The 7,982-nt window shown below is 42.1% G+C and overlaps 1 pseudogene; it reads right to left on the reverse strand.

Annotated features, from left to right (window-relative positions):
* Positions 1-4,674: 4,674 nt before the first annotated feature.
* Positions 4,675-5,664, reverse strand: LOC102760943 (annotated as a pseudogene).
* Between the last annotated feature and the right edge of the window lie 2,318 nt (positions 5,665-7,982).

The following is a 7,982-nucleotide window of genomic DNA, read 5'->3' on the forward strand; positions in this document are numbered from 1 at the left end:
GGCTATGGTAGTATACAGCAAGCATTGATTTTCATAACTGATGGCCATGTGGCTTTATAAATCCCTGAAGTATTAATCATATTCAGCATATTATAAAAGACAAGTAATCAAACTTTTAGACAAAAATTCATCAAGAACTGAAAATAAAAGGGGCTTCTGGTTACCTTGCAGTTAATAAGACCACCAACACCTGAAAATTTTGGTTAACTCAGATTTTACTTGTATGCTATACATACCACACACCTGCTTTTCTCAAAATCTGTCTCCTTTTCTTTACAATAAAGGGTAAACTTGTTAGTAGCTCAACTCTTCACATTGTGAAATGATTCTCCAAATTTAGAGACCTCTGCATCTCTAAAGACTAAGATAGCTTTCATTCCTTAGGGGCAATTTCCAGACTTTACAACTTGGTAGATTTTTTCCTTCTTCATTTGTATGGAATTTAACATGACAATGTCAGAGCCAGAATTTACTTTTGCAGGGGTAAACTTGAACTAAACGAATGACAAAGCCGGGAGTGACCCTCTTCCTGTTTCCTATTTCATTTCATATCACCCTTTCTGCAGCTGAACAGCTCCAAACAAAGGAAACTTCTCTAAGTTCCATGAAACCATCAGGATTTCTCTCTCTTTAAATATATGTATTGTTTATTGATTTCAGAGAGGAAGAAAGAGGGAGAGAGAGAAACATCAATGATGAGAGAGAATCATTGATCAGCTGCCTCCTGCACACCCCATACTGGGGATCGAGCCGCAACCCGGGCATGTGCCCTGACTGGGAATCAAACTGTGACCTCCTGGTTCATAGGTTTACACTCAACCACTGGGCCACTTCAGGCCATCAGGCTTTCTCTCTCTTCAGGGCAGGTACACATACTGTGCCCACTGCCATGTATATTCTCTCGGCCAGTCTAACTTCTGCTTATCCTCTAGGTCTCATCTCAGCCATCACTTGGATGTACAATCTTAAACACCCTATACTGCTTTGCAGCACTTTGCATAACTGTAATTTATTTTTCCTACTAGTCTGTAAGCTCCACAAGGGTAGAGCCATGTACAGTTGACTCCTGAACAACATGGGTCATAGATTTTTTCAATTCAGACATAGATTTTTTTCCAATAAATACTGTAAGTATATTTTCTCTTCCTTATACATTTTTTCCTTATGATTTTCTTAATATTTTCTTCTCTCTAGCTTACTATATTAGAAGAATATAGTATATAATACACATAACATACAAAATGTGTGTTGACACGTTATGTTATCGGTAAGGCTTCTGGTCAACAGGTTATTAGTAGTTAAGTTTTGAGGGAGTCAAAAGTTAATACATGGACTTTTGACTGTGTGTGGGGTTGCCACTCCTAACTCCCATGTTGTTCAAGGATCAATGCTTGGCACATGGTAGTTGTTGATCTATAGTGTTATAGAAGGTTATGGGCAGAATTATCAAATTGCCTCTAAAATTTTAGACACTCTTATCACTGAAGTTCTCAAAATATAGTAACCAATGTGGACACACTCATACACACAAACCTTAGTTATAATTACATTGTTAGTACCCTCCCTACTCGACCATCCACCCAAATAATAGCATTCAGGAAAACAAGACAAAGTCTTGTAAATAACATTGAAATTTTCTTTCAAACAGTTCTTTGCTCATGACTTAAAAAAATAACTGATCTATAAGACCACATAAAACAAGCATCCTATAAATGAATGGCTGCCTATCAAAATGTGATCATCTGACTTCTGTGATTACTCTTGCTTTCAAAAGGCTCAAAAGAAATACTTTCTAAAGACACACTTGTACAGCAAGAAAAAATACTCATAATATTAATACCTTGATTGTTTTCTAGCTTTATCAGTGTGGTAATAACATGTAAATATGGCATTTATTTTTCAAGATTTTACCTACTCTTTATTCACTTCTCAAAGGACAGACCAGTGGATGAGATTACAGTATCCTATCATAAAATTAATGTCATATACTTGAAGAAGCTACTTTAATCACCACCTGGAGGAATAGATAACTAACCTAAGCCAGCTTTTTTAGCTGTAGGAACTAAAGATTAGGGGGGAAAAATAGAACACTTGATAGTTAAGCCTCTTGTTAAAACTGCAGTACCACAAATTTTTAAAAAAATTAAAAAGCACTGTTTTTATGATCATCAGTTCCTTCAAGTTAGGATTGAGGCACTGGCCTGGTGTGGAAAATAATTTAAACATTAAATTAAATGCACTTAAGTATTTTGCAGTTTGATTACTTCTAAGCAATTACGCCATAGGTTTTTCACAACTGTGACATATAGTACAATTTTCCATTAGTGAAAGGATAGGAAAGTTCATAGTATATACAAATAGAGAATTTAAAAAAATAATTTGGAGGTACTATCAAGAACAATTTATGAAAAGGGTAAGCATTGGTTGTGTTGAAAGGCTGGACTAGAGTAATGGAAGAAAAATGTGAACTCTGATTCAGACTGTATCGCTTAGCTAGATGACTGTGAGCAAGTATAGCCTCTGAGTACATAAAATGGACTACTGCAAGGATTCAGAAATTAAATATAAAATGTCTGACAATACCAGATGTATACTATGGCTTTTCTAATAGAGATGCATGATTTCACAGAGTAATTATTATAAACAAGGTAAAATAGAAATTTTAGTTGTCCCAAATGATAACTAGAAAAAAAAGTCCCTAATGATTCTGAACTCACATTTTCTTTAATTAAATTACCTTTTATTCTTCATTATTAGCTATCCAGGTTCCTATCAGACAAACATTTGTAAACTACCACCATCAAAAAATGGTGACTAGAAATCTGGGGACTGAATATGAAAACTGTTGACACAAATTAAGTAAACCCCTTTTCTTGACCATGTCCATGGCAGCCAGAATCATGGTCAACAGTTTTTCCTTAGATTATACTTCTCTAAACATACATAGAAATTATATGGTATTGCCAACAGAACAATCATGAAATACCACAGACCAGAACAAGTGATCTCTTACTACTTTGAAACTCCATAGATTTTTGTGGTAATCCCCTAAATTATATTACTGATAGAAAATACTTTATTTAATAAATTGTTGACCAAAGAAATGTCCTACATTTTATAAGACAACTGTAGATGGAAATATATTTGTTTTAAAGTCTTGCAGACATGAACCTGCACAATTTAGTTCCTTGAAATGTTTATCATTCTTCTTCACTGAGAACTATTATTTACAACAACCTGGACACTAACTAGCTAAAGAAAGCTAAAGTGTCTTAACAATTGATAATGACCCTTCCCTTGCTCCCTCCCCAATAATAAGTAAACATAGAAGCACTAAATATAAATTTAATTCCATTCTCATTCACAAGTTCTGACATTTTTCCTCTAACTTCTTTATTATCCAACCATGACATACTTATTTAAATCTAGACACTTTTAAACTTCTGTTAACCATTTAACAACTTATCAAATAGTTAAAACACTAACATATGCTAAGTTTGTAGTCTTTAACACAAATTGTTAAGGCAATCAAGTAACATTTTGGTAAATTATATAAAACAGAGTGATATTTCTTATTCACATTTTACAAACATCTCTAATTCACAGAATTTCACTAATTTTATTCCCCTAGAGATGTGAAGACTACAGAAAACTGAAAACGTGTCTTATGAACCTCAATCACTGTAAAGATCACTGCAATATCTACCAAATTAAATGGAATTTGTTACATTAAAAGCGAGATTTTTTTTCCTTCCAAAGTCACCAAAACCATTCTTTAAAATTCAACAAAAAATTGTTGGAATTTGTCGGGTTTTGTGTGTGTTAATGTTAGGGTGGTGTGATCTTCTTTGGATGTACGACTGTTGAAAGCTGAGTTATACAGAAGAAATAACAGAGAACAGAGGCTTTTCTCTACATACTTATTCCCAAAGCCTGCCCTTCATCTCATTTTGGTTTTCCGCATTGATCCAATTGTAGCACTTCCTGGAGAGAGCTCTGTCCTAACTAGCAACATCAGGAAGAGAACTGGACAAAGAAAAATGAGAAAATGCTCATGTCATTTCATCTCCTGTCATGTCTCTTTGAAAACAATGAATACATTCTTAGGAGCACTAAGTCACAATTTAACCTGCAATAGCTTTTACCTGTAATGGACATGAACAGGAAATATGGAATGAGTCCTTCATCTATTCAATAGGTGCCCAATTTCTATTGAGATGCATACCATGTAGCAGAATTTTAATTGGTTCCCTCTCCTGCATAGTTGTGATGACCTCACAACCTCATTAGTAGGCTATTCAGCAGTGATGCTTGGATAATCCCCACTGGATGGAGAATCAAAGCAGATACAATCTAAAGACACGAAATTACCTAACATTAATTCCTGTTAAGAGATTTCCCCCTCTAACTGTTGAAAAAAAACGATGGCGTTAAAGCCATCAATGCTGACTCCCCAAAGATAATGGTTCAAACCCCCCAAACCCCCCCTGGATTGCCGAAAAGGAATCAATAATTTAAAGAGAACAAGCACTGCACGTGAAATCCCCTCTCCAAAAAAAAAACCCCAAACCCAACAGGTTAACATTTCACACACTGAGAATGTCTGAGCGCCATCTCCCACTGGACCGCGGTGCGGGCCCAGGGCGGCGGCTACCGCGCAGGACCCGTCCGCGCCTATTTCTGCTTCTTGGACTCGGGCGCCTGAGGGACCGGAGGGCGCGGCAGCTTGAGGTAGACCTTGACCGAGTCGTAGATGAACCACTGCAGCGCCGTCAGGGTGCCGATCATGATGATGCGGGCGGACAGGCCCTTCCACAGGCCGCCCGGCCCCAGTCTGCGGAGGACCCCCAAGGCCGTGCTGCCTTTCTCCTGGTTCAACACCGACACCACCGAGTCGGCCGGGTGCGACACGACGGCGCAGAAGACGCCGGCAATGTAGCCGGCCACGAAGGTCACGGCCAGCTGCTCGGCCTTGGTGCACTGGCTCTGCGGCTTGGGCACCACGTACTTGTAGAGGGCCTCCACCGTGCGCTCGAAGCAGGCGAACTTCATCATGGTGTAGGGGATCTGCCGCATCCAGAGCGGCGCCACGCCCTTGTAGAAGGCCCACAGGCCCTCCTCGCCGTACATGCGGGGCGCCGCGGCGCGCAGGGTGCGGGCGTAGCCCGGCTGCGTCTGCACGCGGACCTTCACCGCCTCCATGGGCGACAGGGCCACGTCGGCGAAGAACTCGGCGGTGGCCGAGGCGGCCAGGGACACGCCGGTGCGCCACTCGTAGGCCTTCTCCGGGCCCAGCAGCTCGGCGTAGCGGATCTTGAAGACTTCGTAGAGGCCGAACTTGAAGAAGCCCTGCATGGAGTAGCCGAGGAAGGTGGGGGCCCAGCCTCGGGCCAGGCCGCGCAGCCCGTCGTCCTGCAGCGTCGCAGAGAAGCCGCTCAGGATGCTCTTGTACTTGCCCGGGTCCACCTGCATGCGGCACTTGACCAGGTCCAGCGGCACGATGGCCGTGTGCGTCAGCCCGCAGCTCACCATCCCGCCCAGGCCGCACAGGAGCAGGTACCTCGGGGAGCCGTATTCATAGCTTTGTTCCACCGAGACCGCCGCCCGCTTGCTTTTGCGCCCACTCGTTACGTGCAGGGGTGGGATGCCGCCGCTGTCACACATGTCCCCTCTCCTCTGAGCACACAAGACCCTGCGGCCTCTGTCCTGCCGCTGGAGCAGGTGCGCATGCGTAGTGAGCTTCCCCGCGAGCCGCCGGACCAACGGTCAGAGGGAGCGGGCGGCCCAGCCCTCGCCTAGAGGGTTCCGCCCACGCCCCAACCGCGCAGGCGCAGCCCCTACTGGCTGGGCTGGGGTGAAGCCCTAAGCCCACTCGTGAGAGTTTAAGTGAGAATCGCACTGCGCACCTCCCTCACAGCCTCCGCGAAGGGGCTTCTGGTAACAGCGGGAAGCCCGCCCCTCAGCCCTTCTCAGCCAATGGTTCGCGGACCCTGGGTCTTACCTTGGGCGCTTGTAAGGCCTTGTGTGCCCCGGTGGCAGCTCTGTGACTTAGTACTCTACGAAGATACTAAAAAAGTAAGCCAACAAGTCTTTTTTTGGCTGTTTGTTTGCTTTTTGCTTTTGTTTTTGTTTCCTTAGTGTTTAAAGTATTACAGATGTCTTCTTTTCCCTCCGTTGACCTCTCTCCGGCCACTCCCACCCCCCAGCACATGCCCTCACCCCAGACTGGGTTTTTTTGGCTGTTTGATTGCTTTTTGCTTTTGTTTTTGTTTCCTTCGTGTTTAAAGTATTACATATGTCTTCTTTTCCCTCCGTTGACCTCTCTCCGGCCACTCCCACCCCCCAGCACATGCCCTCACCCCAGACTGTGTGTCTGTTGGTTATGCTTATATGCGTGCATACAAGACCTTTGGTTGATCTCTTACCCACCCACCCCTCCCCTGCCTTCCCTCTGAGGTTTGATGGTCTGTTTGATGCTTCTCTGTCTCTGGATCTATTTCTGTTCATCAGTTTATGTTGTTCATTATATTCCACAAATGAGTGAGGTCATGTGATATTTATCTTTCTCCGACTGGCTTATTTCACTTAGCCTAATGCTCTCCAGTTCCATCCATGCTGTTGCGAATGGTAAAAGTTCCTTCTTTTTTACAGCAGTGTAGTATTCCATTGTGTAGATGTACCACAGTTTTTTAACCCACTCATCTGCTGATGGGCATTTAGGGTATTTCCAAATCTTAGCTATTGTAAATTTACATAATATTATTATCAGGCAGGTGGGGATGACATTTTCCTTCCTCCAACACTCACACTTTATTTCTGTTTTCCCTCCAAGAGTTGCAGTGAGGGCTTAAGAAGCATGGAAGGAAACTGAGGGTGGGTGGGGGAGCTGGTTATTTTTATTCATTAGGTATTTTTCCATTGAGTACTGAATGCCTGCCATGATTTTCAATATTATGAAAATAAGTCAGAAATCCTCTCTTCCCCACAGGGAGCTTGCAGTCTCATTGGCCTGGAAAATGAGAACTAAGTGACTCCACATGTAAATCAGTAGCATACATTCATTCATTCACCCACTGTATACTGGTCCTGTGCAGGGTTGGAGGTTTAGGAAGGAGCTAGATACATTCCTACTTACTTCTAAACAAGGAAATTTCAAAAATCAGTATTGTATGATCAGTAATATAACAGAAGTTCGAATAACATTCTGGATAAACAATGAGGGGCAACTGATTCTGCCTGATGAGGTTAAAGAAAACTTCCCAGAAGAGATGACAACATAGCTGTCTTGAAGAATGCAGAGAAATCTGCCATGTAAATAAGAATAGAATGGTAATTCCATCTAAGGGTAAACATGACTGCATGACCTGTTGAAGAGAGGTGAGTAATTCAACATGCTGGAAACTCGCAAGGGCTGAGTCTGGAAAAAAAGAATTGGGTCAGATTGGGAAAAGCCTTAATGCCTTGTTCAGGACTTTGACTTATGTTTTTCAGAAGTGAGAACCATAGAGCATATTTTGGGAAACGCTGAACTGTATCAAAAATGGAGCTTAGAGAAAATAAGGAGGGGAGGGCTGGAAGTAATAATAGCAGCTACCATTTACTTAGGTCTCTATTTCCTAAAGGTATAGCTTGGATGTTTTGCTAGCATGTAACACAGATCACTGGCTATTTTATGAAAACAGAGGTTAAATCAATTTATCTCATTTGTACGAGCTACTTGTTCTGTGCCATTAAAATATTGTGAAATAACATATACAAGTTGAAGAAATCAATCTAGGAATCTTCAGGACCAAAATGTTCTTGAACAATTCTTAGTTCAATAACTTGACTGCAACATAGAGTTCCCAGCAATAACACAGAGCAGGGTAACGATTAAAGAACCAGCTCTGGGCAGTTGACCTCCCCAAACCAGTTTTAAGTGCAATGGAAAAAATAAACACTTATTACTGGATAGAGACGCCGTATAGCCTCAGAGGCCAACC

Source organism: Myotis davidii, unplaced genomic scaffold (assembly GCF_000327345.1).
Source record: "Myotis davidii unplaced genomic scaffold, ASM32734v1 scaffold79, whole genome shotgun sequence".
In the NCBI taxonomy this organism is placed as follows: domain Eukaryota; kingdom Metazoa; phylum Chordata; class Mammalia; order Chiroptera; family Vespertilionidae; genus Myotis; species Myotis davidii.